Source organism: Hyaena hyaena, unplaced genomic scaffold (genome assembly GCF_003009895.1).
Source record: "Hyaena hyaena isolate Hyena2069 unplaced genomic scaffold, ASM300989v1 scaffold_165, whole genome shotgun sequence".
Lineage (NCBI taxonomy): Eukaryota > Metazoa > Chordata > Mammalia > Carnivora > Hyaenidae > Hyaena > Hyaena hyaena.
In genome coordinates this window covers 675,460-690,107 of record NW_024080797.1, presented here as the reverse complement: position 1 = coordinate 690,107, position 14,648 = coordinate 675,460, and the positions used below count along the sequence as shown (strand labels likewise).

The 14,648-nt window shown below is 49.6% G+C and overlaps 1 protein-coding gene across 2 annotated transcripts in view; it reads left to right on the top strand.

The window, feature by feature from the left end:
- The window catches only part of FRMD4A (FERM domain containing 4A), a 311,284-nt gene that overhangs the window by 231,976 nt on the left and 64,660 nt on the right, over positions 1 to 14,648 (top strand). The window lies entirely within an intron of this gene.

Here is a 14,648-nt window from a genome sequence, read left to right as displayed (position 1 = left end):
TCAATATGGCATCATAGCTTTTTATATATTTATTTATTTATTCGTTTATTTCTTTATTTTTGAGAGAGAGTGTATTTGAGCATGAGAGGGGCAGAGAGAGGAGAGAGAAAGAATCCCAAGCAAGCTCTGAGCTATCAGCACAGAGCCCAACACGGGGCTCGAACTCAGGAACCCTGAGATCATGACCCAGGCCAAAGTCAGGTGCTTAACCAACTGAGCCCTCCAGGTGTCCCAGTCCCAACCCTGTAGCTTTTACAGCGTGATTCTCAGAGTGTGGCCATGGACCAGCAGCCTCCTCATCACCTGGGGACATGACAGAAATGCACACTCCACGTCCCCACCCGAGACATAGGGACTCAGACCCTCAGAGGGTGGGACTCGCTGTCTGTTTTCACAAGCCCTCGAGGGGATTCAGATGCAGCACATGGTTTGCAGACTCCTGTTTACAGACAGGCAATGAGGAACTTTCTTTGGGATCCTACCTCGTTGTTGTTGTGAAGATGGTCTCTGCTGAGTTAGAGTCAAACTCCTCTCTGGGAGTTCAAAAAAAAAAAAAAAAAAGTAAGCCAGAGGTCCACAGTCAATCCCAGAATCTCCACCAGCAAAGAATGTTGATGCTATTAATTCATTCACTCCCAGCATATTCAGAAAAGTTGTGTGATCACCCATTTACTCTGTGCCTGTCTTTCTTTGTCCGTGAAATGGAGACTCTGAATCCGGAGCCCTCATTGGATTTTCTCCACCCTGAATGTTTCCACCTCAGAGTTTTATTGTCTCTCTCCAAATGCTGTTGCCCTTGACATAGCAAATATCACTCCTCTCTTTTATGCTGAGCCTGAGAGGCAGAATTGCCGGGAAGAGCAAACAGTATCTCTTTGTCAAGAGGACCGATTTTTTTTCTTGATCACTGGATCTGGGAAACCAAGGTCCTTCTGTTCCCACAAGTGCCATGAAGGCCGTTCTGGAACCTCGTCCTGAGTTACCCACTCCACCAGGGACAGCAGTCTGCATCTTGCTGCATTCTTGTTGAAGCCGTCCCCACAATATTCAGGCTGGCGTCAGGCTGTCACTTTTGAAGAAGATGAAGTCCGTGAGCAGAAAATAAAAGCAGTGCCTCATCCAGGTGGATAATCCTCAGAAAAAAGCTGTCATGTAGGAGTAGTTTCTCTGCAGATGTGCAGAAGAAGAGAAATGTCCTTATTCCTTTAGGAGACGCAGGTGCAAATCTCTCCGGGGTGACTGATCTGCTTGGAGGTATCTCATGGAGGCGGGTGCTCTTGACCCTGAAGATCCCACCCGAATGATCCCTGGGGTACTGGTTTCAGGCACCAGCCTCCAGGCTTGGCATAACCCTTCGGTGCCACGTTCATGCCCCACCTCCTACCTTTATCAGTAATTGTAAAATACCTGGTCTGGTAGTCGTGACCCCTCAGTCCTAATTACGGCACTGCAAGGCAAGTCCCTCTCCTGGGCCTCCGTGTCCTCAGCAGCAAGGCTGCTGATACAGACAATCGGGACTCCTGAGGTGGAGGTGATCTAGAAACCGGAAAATAGTTAAGGAGAGTGAAGCAAGAGGTACACTCATCATACAGCCAGAAAGGAGCCACTCCTAAAAGGAAAGATGAAAAGGAACATTTGCTCAAAACGGTGGTAGAGAGAGAAAATGTCCTTTAAAAAAAAAAATTGTTTAATGTTTATTCTTGAGAGAGAGACAGAGTACAAGCAGGGAGGGGCAGAGAGAGAGAGAGGGAGACACAGAGTCCGAAGCAGGCTCCAGGCTCCGAGCTGTCAGCACAGAGCCCGATGCGGGGCTCGAACCAACAAGCTGTGAGATCATGACCTGAGCTGAAGTCAGACGCTTACCACTGAGCCACCAGGTGCCGAAAATGCCTATTTCTAAGCAGGTGAACCCCTAGCTGTCTTTGACTGTTGTCGGGTTTAGACAGAGCCCAAGATAGACCTGATGAGACAAGCTTCTCTCCCTGAGTGACAGGCTTCTTGTCTTCCGCGTGGGGAGGCATGTGTGACAGCACGAGAAAGGCCATATGAAGAGCCACGGTGATGGCATGGAGAGCAGGGGTCAAACACAACCATTGGGTATTTATAACACACAGATGAACACCCAGCCACACAGGTAAGCAGCCCCCTTGAGGCTGACCAGCTCCTAAATAAGTCACAGAAATGGAGTCCTGTTAGGCAGGGAGCCCCCACTGATCTTGGATGCAATTTGAAGAAGCAAATCAAAACCGAACTCTATTGATGGACCCCAAACCTCTGCAGAGGGGCATCCATCCCCTCACCCCAAAAGGAGCCATGAGCCAGGGGTGACTTGGGAACAGATTTGGTTTCTCTGGCTTCAAACCCAAAGACTTTGCTAGTCTAATGAGAAGTGATCACTGGGAACTCAGAAGGCTGATCTCGGTTATCTTACACGGTTTTCTAAAAATGTGTCCTTCCCCGGGGCACCTGGGTGGCTCAGTTGGTGAAGCATCCAACTTCGGCTCAGGTAATGATCTCACGGTTCATGGGCTTGAGCCCCACGTCAGGCTCTGTGCTGACAGCTCGGAGCCTGGAGCCTGCTTCAGGTTCTGTGTCTCCCTCTCTCTCTGCCCCTCCCCTGCTCACGCTGTCTCTCTCAAAAACAAACATTAAAAAAAAATTAATAAAAATAATTTAAAAATATGTGTTCTTCTCTAGATAAAAACCAGGACAGCCCTGTGACTTGCCTGATCACTCCCAAGAAATAAATACAAAGTCTCATGGTCACTTTGAGTAGCAAAATTAGCTTTATTAAGTAATTAGAGTACTAATAACGAAAGCTCCAAACTTGACTTGAAGTTAAATCTTCTCCCCTCTCCTGCTCACCTGGCCAGCCTGCTGCTTGTTGTTTTGATCTCTTGAGCAGGAAGGAGCCAGTCAACAGTTTGGGGTTCCCCTAACTTGGGGAGGCTTCTATCAAGTTCTCCCGGTGACCCTCGTGAGCACTCTCCCTAGTAGGTTTGCTGCAGGCTTCCTCCATTTCCCTCCCCGGGTAGAGGAGGCTCACAACAGCTCTCTCTCTCCCTAAAATTCTCCCTCAGTTTCCACCTTTCTAAACATTTTATACCCCAGTTGAGGCTGAGGCATTTTGGGATTTTCTGAACTATGAGGCACGTCCAGCTCGCTGGTATTCTTAACTATGTCCACATGGTTGTACAGCCAATTTCCAGAACTTTTTCAAGCCTGAAGCTCTGTCCTCCACCCCAGATGACCACCTGTGCGCGCGCGCACGCGCACACGCGCACGCACACACACACACACACACACACACTCCCTACCCCCATCCCCAGGGACCCGGTGTTCTACTTTGCATTTCTGTAAGTTTGATGGCTCTGGGAATTTTGTGGAAATGGAATCCTAGAGTATTTGTATTTTTGTGATCATGGGGTCACTTCAGACAGTGAAAGATGGCCCTGGTGCACAGTCACACCATGACATCAGACCCACCAGGGCTGTCGCAGCAAAGCAAAGCCTGTCCAGTCTGTTCTTTACCCATCTTTTGGCCTTTGCTACTGGGTGGTCTGCTTCCTACCTACCCACTGGCCTCAGCTAATGCTTCCACTTTCCTACTCTGTGCCTGGTTCAGCCCACAGAGCACAGTCCCTCACAAACCTGTGTGGAGGCAAGTTCGGGAGCCTCCAGAGAGCCCTGGCCAGTGAAATCTTGGACCATCCAACCACCCACTTCTTTCCAGCATGGCCAGCAGGTGTTTCTGACGGCTACATGAGGCTTTACGAGTCTCCTCACTAATCCCTGTAATCGTTTTGGAAAGTATTTCCAAGCATCAAATGTGGTCCATGGACTCCCCGCGGACGACAGCACACTTAGCCTCCTTGTTCAGGACTTCTCTCAGGAGGGCAAAGAGCCATGGGTCTATGGAGGCCCAACTCTCAAGGCCTCTTGTTTGCCAGGAGACCAAAACCCAGCCCTAGCAGTGATAGGCATTAGGGGCCCCAGCTGAGAGAATTGCCTCTGCGTGCGTGCACACTTGTAGATCTTTAAGTCAGTGTTGACTTGATGCTTGCAGCTGTGTGCTGTGAAAACCCATAAAAAACCAGATCGCTGAGCAGATTTCTCACCGGCTAACTCAGGGAAAGACGATAGGTCCCATAACAGCGGAAGAGACTGTCCCCCGGAGATGCTGCCCCCCAGAGCTGTCGGGCGAGGGGAGTTCAGGTATCATCTTTAGAAGGAGATCCAAGGGAGGACCCTGGTCAGAGACCCTTCTGACGGGTTAGGGGTGCTTCTTAGGGTGAAGGAACACCACTGGGGGGTGGGACGGTTAAAGGGCTTTTATCCTGGATTCCTGGCTCCTTTCAGGTAGTTAGTTTTAACTAAAGAGTGTCTTGTGATTTGTGATTAATCCAGACGATGATGGGCCCTCGGGAGCCCTCGGTCGCTCCCCATCTCTTCCCCCAGTCCCTAGGCACTCAGCCTGCTTTCCACCCCTTGGGTTTGCCCGTTCCCAGACAGTTTGTGGGAATAGAATCCTAGTCTGTGTCCTTTGGATTCTGGCTTCTTCCATGTAGAAGGTTTGCCAAAGCCATCGTGTTGTAGCCTGACTCAGGACCTCGTTCCTCTCTGCGGCTGAAGACTATCCCCTCGTCTTCTGAGGTGTTCTTCAGCATTTCCTGCATTCGTGAAGCAAACCTGCACATGCGAGTGGTGCCTTGGCTCTTCGCATTGGCCCTATTCCCTCATAAGGCGTGTGGCTTGGCCCCCAGTTTTTTCTGAAAAGACTTCGCTGTTCCTTCAGCTTCCCCAACCGCCTTGTTGACCGTGGCAACCCATGTCCTACCTTCTGTTTGTCCTTGGAACCTATTTTCCTTTGACTTCCCAACTGCATTTTCTTACGTATTTGCCCACCCCACACACACAAAAATATGGATTCCTTTACATACGTATATAGTGTAATACCATATTACATAGTAATACATAATACCATAGGTCTGCTGTCTAGCACAGTGCCTGACATACAGTAGATACTAAGCAGTTGCTTAGTGAATAAAAACAGTGCTGAATATTTGCTTGTTGGGCCCCACTGCCAGTTGGGAGACTGTGTCCACAGGGACGTGTGCAGTGGCCATGAGGGTAAGTGCGTAGCTCCTGTGAGGAAGGGCTTAAGCATCATGGGGAGAGTGAGCCCTTGATGAGCAAGAGGAAAGGAGGCCAGAGGCACCAGTGCTTCTCACAGCCGAGGATTGTCATTGGGAAGGTGAAAAGCCTAGAAGTTGCTTCCATCTGGATCATCCTTCGATATTTTTGGTTTCTTGGACCAGAAAGACCCAGAAAGCTAAGAGTAATTGGACAGGAGGCGTGGCATCACTGGGGTGCTGCGGTCCGTGGGACAAGACTGGCGAGTCTGGACACCATTTCGTTCTCTGAAGCAGGAAGCGTTAGGCTGGGAAACCTTGCTTGCTGGCTCCAGTATCTTTTTGTCTTGGGAGACCTTAGCCGCGTGTTTGCGCTAAGCCCAGCCCAAACAAGGGAACGCTGTGAGATTTTGTTATTGTTAACGAGTGTGATCCTAAGGGGAAACCCAGGTTAATCTCCTCTTCCTGATCCCGCAGGCCTCTGGAACACCCAATGCTGGCACAGTCAGAAAGAACCATGTGGGGAGGCCCTCCTGCCCAGCCCCCTGGGGCTCCGTGGGAACATTTGCAGGAAAGGTAGAAGACCTTACCTCCCTGGAGCCTCCCTAAGAGCCTGACGCCAGCAGAGGCCATTTGTAGGCAGGAAGAGCTGTGGGAGCAACTCCAGGTCTAGAGAATTACAGCTTGTGACCGTAGGCTTCCCCCACCCCTCGTTCCCTGTGGAATAGAGTTTAGCTCAGACAATGGCCACCAGAAGGGGGAAGGGCTGTGGTGCCTGGGTTGTGGCTCTTGGGCTGCCACTCACTGCCACTTCCTTGTTGACCTAGCTCTTGAAGTTGATTTACTTGTTAACCCCCGCTGGGGCTCCTCGTGTGTGGATGTTGCTTGAATTTTTGTGTAGGCGGATAAGCATTCAGCTACCAGCTCCCATCATGGATCAGCTGTGTGGCTTTGAGAAAGTGACTTAACCTCTCTGAACTTGGTTGCCAGAATACCTACCTCCTAAAGCTCCTTCCTCACTCACTCAACAGATTGTTGGGTGTCTAATACACCCTGGGCATTGCACTAGGTGCCAGGAAAGTACCTTCAGGAGGCTTCTAGTCTGGTAGAGAGGACCTTTGAGTGAAAGACCATTGGAGTACAGGATGGACATTGCTTTGGTAGAAGTACACATGTGGGTGTCCCGGGGAACTAGCCCAGGCTGCAGGGGAGGGGGGAGAGAGCTCTGGCAAGAAAGCTTGGATGAGAGCAGACTGCTGGGTCCAGGTCTGGGTTTCCTCTTCTGCTCCCCACCCTTAGTCCCCCAAACTGACAGGTGTCCAAACTCACCTGCCCCCTTCAGAATCGAAGGAAGAGAGGATAAAAGCAGAGTTCTAAATAGGACGAGTCCTTCTGGGAAGACGAATGCTACAGTCACTAGGAAACCTCTCTTCCCCCTCCTTTCTGGGAAGGAACACTGTGACAGGGAAACAAAACCTCGCCTGCAAGATCAAGAGGGAGAGGTCCCCCAAGTCCCGTGGGGCTCCAGCTGCAGGGATAGCCACCCAGCCCCGGCCCCCCAGGCATCGTCCAGGGGAGAGGCAGGAACCCCCAGCAGACAGGCGGGCGGAAGTGGGGCAGTCCCGGACTCGCCGCCTCTGCTGGCTGCTGCCCCCGCTGCAAGGGCAGCCAGCAAGCCCAGAAGCGTCCTCCACTGCACCCTGGCTGGAGAAGCAGGCTGCCAACCCCTGGTCCGGTGCCCGCTGGGCCGCTGCTCTGAGACCCTTCCAGCCAGGAGAGCCCGGAGCTCACACCTGAGGTCCCAGCAGCGGGTGGCCTGCCTCTCCTGTGGCACCCGCAAAAACCAATGGTCTCCACACCTTCCCGATCCCAGGGGGACCGGCCAAGTCTGGAAGCACTAGGTGTTTTAAAGTGCACACGAGCTGCTCTTAATTATTCCCAAAGAACCCTTGCTGCCTTACTTTTTTTTTTTTTTTTTTTTTAACGGTAGAGGATTGTCGTTTTTGCTTTTTGGTTTTGTTGTTGTTGTTGTTGTTTGTTTCTAGCTTGATTAAACCAGGTTTTAGTGATGAAAGTCTATACCTGTCTTTCCGTGGAGAGCTGCTTGCCAAGATGTTCTCAGAACCGTTCTGCCCCTGCCTTCCTTGGAGTCGGATGGCCTCTACCAGGGAAATGAGGTGTCGCGGTGATGCCACACCCCTGGACAGAGCCGCCAGCCATAAAGGACTGATAACTGCCACCCCATCCCACAAAATTGAAAACTACAGGTTTTCCCCCCAAAGTCTGCCTTCCAAAGTAATCCTAACAAAAACCCTTCACAGCGGTCCAAAGCGGAAAGTCCTTGCCATTACAGGTGAAAATGGCCCTAATTTTCATCTGGAGGCCTAATTTTCCCTCCAGATGTGCCAAATGTCTCCAGTTCCCTCTTTGAAGCTTCCCATTGATGTCAGTCATGGCAGGTGTGATGAACCTTGAAGGCTATTTTACTTGAGTCTTTAATTTCAGGTAACTTACAGTGGAATATTCTTTTCAGGTGTGCGGTATGGTAATTCAGCCCTTTGATACATCACCCTGTGCTCGTTAATCCCCACCTCCTATTTAATCCAACACCTCAGCCTCAGAAGGCTAAACTGCACAAAACCGGACCACAGTGTCATTGCTTAAAAAAAAAAAAACACAAAGCTAGACCCAGATAGGACCAGTCACTGACCTGTCCAGCTTCTCCATTCAGCACTAACCTTTGTGCGTTCCCCAGAAGCGCTCTGAGGAGGGAGGAGCTTCCTCAGGAGGCCAAGGATAAGAGAAAAACACTTTGAGCTTCTCTTGAAAGTTTTTACATTTGCCAGACTTCGTAGTAAGATCTTTCCATAAGAAAGACCAAAGTCCACGTGAGAAAACAGAGATGCCCTCCAGGGAGAAAAATAAAAGGAAATGAAGTCCAGTGGGGGTGAGGGGGAGGGAGGGAATAAAAGTAGCCTGTTTCTCTGGGCCTGAGAAGTGCTTGTTGACCCTCTATCTCTTTTGCCCAAGTAATGACTCTTAAGCCAAAGGAAGCTAAGAGGTTTCTGATGGGTTAAAAAGAGGTCATCCATTAAAGGGTCAAGGCCTGGTGCTCGGAGCATCTGTCACTGAATTAACCGAATCAATTTAGAGCTTGTGTAGTCTGACAGCGAGGAGTGGGCCGCCAGCCGCGGGAGCATCTTGATTCCATTAGGCCTGGCTGCTGAGAAAAATTAGCCATTGTTTTCCTTGCTGGGTATGTGGCCCTGTGAGGAAAAAATAGATGTCAGGGAGCCCTCCTTCAGCACCGGTAACAAAGGACATACTCCTCTTCACTTCGTAAGCTATTTATCTGTTAACATGGCTTGCCTATCTTGGAGGGTTTGATTGGGTTCCCAGTATAGCCCATTCCATTCCATGCAATGCTGAGCCGTGTTACGGTAGGATGCTTTTTTCCTACTGTTAGGGTTGTAAGATTAGAAATTATTATAGGTGAAAAGTCAAAGCTGAATCTGGTCACAATTGCAGTGAACCTGGGTGGGAGTTGGCTGGTTAATAATTGGAGCCAAGGGGCGCCTGGCTGGCTCAGTTGGTTAAGTGCCCGACTTTGGCTCAGGCCATGATCTGGTGGTTCGTGGGTTCGAGCCCCACATCAGGCTCTGTGCTAACAGCCAGCTCAGAGCCTGGGACCTGTTTCAGATTCTGTATCTCTCTCTCTGACCCTCCCCTGCTCACGTGCTCTCTGGCTGTCTCTGTCTCAAATAATTTAAAAAATAAAATTTTTAAAATAAAAATTGGAGCCAAGGAGCCCTAAGAGAACAGCAAACATCAACTGAAATGCAATGAATAGGAGCCTGGATTAGGCTTAGGTTTGCATTGTGGGAAATCCAACTAAGAGAAAACATGGATAAGAAAGCCCATGGTACTGTACTAGACATCTTTTTTGAAGAATTACATAACCTGTACTTTGGGCTAATAAGTGTTCGGGTGTGTAAATGGTGGAGGGGAGAGAACATAATGCTAGCTATTTGAGTGCCCTGTGGTGGGCACCATTTTAAGCACTTTGTATCTATTAATACAATAGCTCTATGAAAAAAAAAAAAAACTTGTTAGTCATAGTATTTGAAGGATGAGAAAACTAAGATCCAAAGAAATTACTTTGGCAAAATACACAGCTAGTAAGTGGTAGACAGGATGTCTTTGAAAACCATGCTTTTAATCAGTATTATTCTGGATGGCCTCCTAGAAATAGGTGTTTAAGACCTGCAATTTTATTTTTAAACTCCCAACGAGTAAGATAGGACCCTCCTTGGATTTCCAGTGCTGGCCTTCAACACACGCATAGGATGTAGAAATGCCCACACGTGCACATAGACCTCCTTTTACAGAAAAGGAACCTAAGGTGTAAAGGGGTAAATAGAGTCAGGACAATCACCGAGGCCTTTGGACTTCCAAGCCAGAGTTCTTTGCCCCTAAAAGTGATGAACTGAAACCATGAAGATTAAAATAATGGTCATGAATATGGAGTATCTGAGGCAGAATCATGAAACTTAATAAAGTATAATAAAACCATAGAGTTTTAAAAGCCTAATAGAGAAACTATAGGTGACTTTAAACTCCATCATGAAGTTAACTGCTGCATCATTGCTACACAGTCTACTTTATGTATGGCTTTTCTTCCCAACTAGACTGTAAGCTCCTGACGACTATAAACATGCACTAGGCATCATGTCCTTCCTGTTTCCTATTAGTTTGGGTAAGCACAAAGTAGACCCCTCTACTTCAAAGATTGGAAACGGGGGTAGGGCTTAGAGGTGACCTAAAGCCCCAGGGACTTGCTTCTTTCTTCTTTAAGCATAAAGTAAAAAATACTGAATGCGTATGCAACTGCAATTAAAGAAAAATCCTGGCATATGGTGTCAACCCACCGAGTTGTGAGTGACAGCCCAGTTTCTAGAAGGTGAACAAAGCAGAAATGAAACCAGGAAGTGAGTTTCCTAATTGGTGTGTTTCATTCTGAGCTTGGAGATTATTCCTGGCTGTGAGTCTAATTCTTTCTGTAAGCGAGCTCTTTGCTGGGGTTTGGAAAACGTGCAAGATCTTGGAGTTGCCAGGAGCTGGTGAAGAAGCAATCATTCCCTTGCCCCTCAGCTTGCAACAACTTTGTTCTTGCCCATCATCAGGTCTTCGTGGTAGGTTAGAAAGAGCCTAGGACAGCCCAGTCAGAGGATGGGTCCCAACATCAGTTACTTATTTAACCTCTGCCAGTTCCCTAACCTCTCTCCACCAGACTTGCTTCATCTGTGGAAGGAGGAGGCTGGACCACAAGGCTACTGGGATTCTGTAGTGGACGCCCCCCCTTCCCCCGAAGAAGCAGGAAGTTACTCAGAGGTCATGAAGAGGCTTGGTGACTCAGCCTCAGGAATGGGAGGAAGATAGGCTCCCTGAAGTCCTGGTCAAGAATCAGAGCCACTAAAGCCAGCTTCCTGTCAGGCCATTCCAAGAGCTTGCCCACCACCCCATGTGCTGTTCCGGCACTCCATAAACTCGTGTCCCTGCCGTGCCTTCCCCCACTCACAAGGAACGGGGTATGGGGGCAGACGTTAGCCTTTTTCTGCCCTGACCTTCAGCGATACACAGGATGTGGGAATCCCGCAGACCAGCTAATAGGATCCAGTTTCCCAGGTCTGCTCATTGTGTATGGTGTACCCTGTTGCTCAAAAGTGGTTATTTATTAGCCATTCGTGTTTGCTCTCCGTGGATAAATGTTTCCCAACTCCTGTTTCCCACATGAGAATAGTGAGGTCCAGAAAACAGAAGTGGCAGACCCGTGGTCCCTTGGGAATCACTTGTCTGGGTCAAAAACTACAAACCCACGTCTGATACCAGCCATGGTCCCCCACCATGGGGATAGATCCTGTCTCACGCCGTTTCTGGATAGTTCTTCCAAGTTTGGGTTTTTAGGACAAGCCCAACTTTTTGAGGCTATTCGTAATCATGCTTCTCATTGTTAGTCCTTGGCTGGAGGCTGCAAAGTACTGAGGCATTTCTGTTTAGAAAACCAGAAGAATCCAGGTGTCTAAGAGGAGAAAGAAAGAATACTTGCTATCATTGACAGCCAAAAGGGAACGAAAAAGCCATTGTGTAGAACTAAAAAGATTGGGTTTTATACATAAAGTGACTTTGCTGCTCATTTGTAAAAATTCTGCTCGTAAAGTTAATCAGCCATTAGCAAGTAAGAGCTCTTCCCACTAATTGGTGGGCCCATGTGGAAAGAGCACAGAGTAATGGGCCAGGTGCCCTTGACTCCGGTTTCTGGTTCCTTCACTGACTTGCTGTGTGGGTGTGGCCTGAGGCAGTTTCCCCTAATTTCTCTGGTCCTCACTTTTCCCAAGAAGTGAATTTCAGGCTCCTCCTTCTTGGGGGGCGGTGCTAAAAGATCAAAGAAGGCATGTTTGTAGAGCTTTAAAGATGCCCAGACGAGGTGCATTAGAGAGGCCTTGATTTAATAGGTATTAATTTATAAGTCCTTTGATTATTGATAAACCAACATGGTGGCTTTTAATTAGCTCAGTGGGCCTAATTGGCCGTGGAAGTCCTGCAGAATCCTAAGGGAACTAGCCAGGCCGTAATGATAGTCCTGTGTGTGTGTGTGATGTGTCTGTATGTGGATTTGCAGAGCACGTTGCCTGCTTTATCTGGTAGCTGGGTTAGGACGGCTGCCCCCAGCCATAGAGGCTCTCCCAAAGTGACGCGGGCCATCTGGGGCTGCCTCTAAAGCCAGGACCTCAGTCCAGTGCACCCCATTTACAAAGGGGAGACAAGGTGGGGCATCTTGTGTTGGCTTGCTGCTGGTACTCCCGGAGCCTTAGTGTGGAGGGTTTAGTAGGCTGGCCTTGAAGCTGTTGGGAACAGGGGTCTGGGGCCAGAAACTCCCAGCCCTCTGTGAAGGGACAGTGCATTTACAGCAAGCAGTAGAGGCCCCAGTGGCTGACAGTTGCCTGGCTGCATGGGGGAGGCGCAGAGATGTTCTGCTGCCCTCATACCCTGCGCCCCCACCCTTCCCCTCTGCCATATCTGAGATGAAAAGGACTGGGCTCATGTTCCCACATGAGTCCTCTTGGGTCCCTGGGACCCTGCTTGTAAAGTTAATCAGCCATTAGCAAGTAAGTTCTCTTCCCACTAATTGGTGGGATTCGGTCCTAAAAAAAAACAAAAAAACAAAAATCCCTGTCCATTCATTCAACTCCCCCTTGCCCTTCCTTCCCAGTGTTTCATGTGCAAACCCTCCCTGCTTAGAGCCGACCTGAGGGAAAGCTCCTGCTCTGGCCCCTGTTAGGATAGGTACACAAATGTCCAGCATCCTAGAGAGATTCTGGAAGCCAGGCCACCAGGGTCCATGCCAGGAGCTGGGGGACAGAGGGACCACAGCCGAGCCCGCGGGGTTAGGTTTGGTCCCATTGGCAGTGTGGACAGAGGTGAGGCTCTCCACAGCAGCAGCATCTGGAAGCATCTCTGGGGAGGCAACTGTCTACCATCCACCCAATTTTTCAGAAGAAAGGTATGAGAGAAGGGGATGGGGGAATAATTGTGTACGCTTCCTCAAAGATTTCTAGAACGTGAATACTCCCCTTTTATTTCCTGACAACCCCGTGGCAGCTTGGAGTTAGGAAATTGAAGAAAAAATTATTTTGGTTTTCCTGTTATTTGCCAGGATTTGGGAGAAGTAAGAACAATGAGGGAACCCCACTGAGCTCTAAGTTCACTGAGCACTTAGTTTGTGCCAGCACCACGCCGAGGGTCTGTTGCCCCTACTTTTTTTTTTTTTTAATCTTTTTAATGTTTTATTTCTGAGAGAGAGAGACAGCGTGAACAGGGGAGGGTCAGAGAGAGAGGGAGACACAGAATCTGAAGACAGGCTCCAGGCTCTGAGCTAGGGGTCAGCACAGAGCCTGACGCGGGGCTCGAACCCGCAAACCGTGAGATCGTGACCTGAGCTGAAGTCGGACGCTTAACCGACTGTGCCACCCAGGCGCCCCGTGTTGCCCCTACTTTAAAGGGAGATTATTGCCATTTGACAGATGGGGAAACTGAGGCTAAAGGAAATGCTGTCACTTGCCTAAGGTCAGACAGCTTGGATGTAGGGAACCCCATATTCATACAAATGCAGTCAGACCGCAGGCGTGCGTGTGTTCTGCCTCCAGATCAGGAGATCCGTGTCCGGCATATGTGAGACCTCATGCTTTTGAACTCGCTGGCTAAGTTCAGGTGGAATGTCTATAAATATCTAATAACGGGAATGTCGAGGGAGGGTGGGTGGGCAGAGAGGAACTTCAGGTGTTTCACCGAGCTTATTAGCGGAGCATCCAATAGAGTGTGACTCAGATCTGTGACTTGGTAATGGGCTCTATTCAAGGTGGCCTTTCCTCTGTGGACTCCCGCAGAGCCGTCCGAGCCAAGGTAGGGCTCCAGTCCCCTTGCTTTCCTTGAAATGTCTCTCTTCCCTCTTGAGCAGACACTAAGGGAGAAAGAGAAGTATAGTTTTCCTTGGGCTTCAGAGTGACACGTTCTTTGAGCCGTGGACCAAAGAGTAGGAAGAGGAGAGGCCTTCCTCCCTATTGTGCGGACGAAATAATTGTACAATTCTGCCGAGCAGGTTGTGGAGAGAAAAGAATGCAGCCATTCTAGAAACTGATTTTCTTTTCAGCCCAGTCTGACAAGGGGTGGAGTCCTTTGGCCAAGCCCTGACTAGCTAGCAGGTCTTGGTCTGGGAGGGCAGGGCTGTGGGGGCACCGGGAAATCGGGAAATTGCTTTCACTTTTTTAAGGGGGAGAAAAGGTGAGCAGGTCAGGGAGCCTCAGGAGCCCCGGCTCCGAGAACTCCAGGTGGAGGATGAGTCCCTAAAACTCCTCCGCCTCCATGCATGGAGCAGAGGACCCCAGGGAGGATCAGCCTCTGTCAGGGGGAAGAAGCACGGGATTCCTGTTCTACGCTCTTTTGGGGGCAAATCAGCTCAAATTGTAAGTGTATAGCAGCGGCTGCAGTGGAGGCATTGAATGTAAGCCCAAGTAACGTAAATATAAATGCTGTGTGCATAACTTTAACCTCTTGTGACACTGTCCAGAGGGTTAACGAACTTTCCCTTCTGATGAAAGGAAGGCCCTCCAGAACGCTGCTGCCCTAATTACTCCCAGACCGGGTGGTCCTCCCTGTAGTTAAGAGGCTCCCTCCTCCCCCGGGGAAGGAGTCCTGCCTCCCGGAGCAGCAGCAGGCGCCCTGTCCCTCCCACTTTGCAGAACTGCCCTGACTCCCCTCCTCTGCCCTGGGACTCCGTTTGTCTTTGTGCCTCGGGCAAGAAGCGGGGCTTGACAAGCGCATATTGTTATCTCCAGTCAACTACCCTGAAAAATAAGGTTCCGGCGGCCCTTCGCAGAGAAGCTTCCCGGAGCCGACTCACCAGGGCGAGTCCGAGCTCTTACACATTAGTGGGCAGGAAGTGGAGTCCCGATGGGAGGC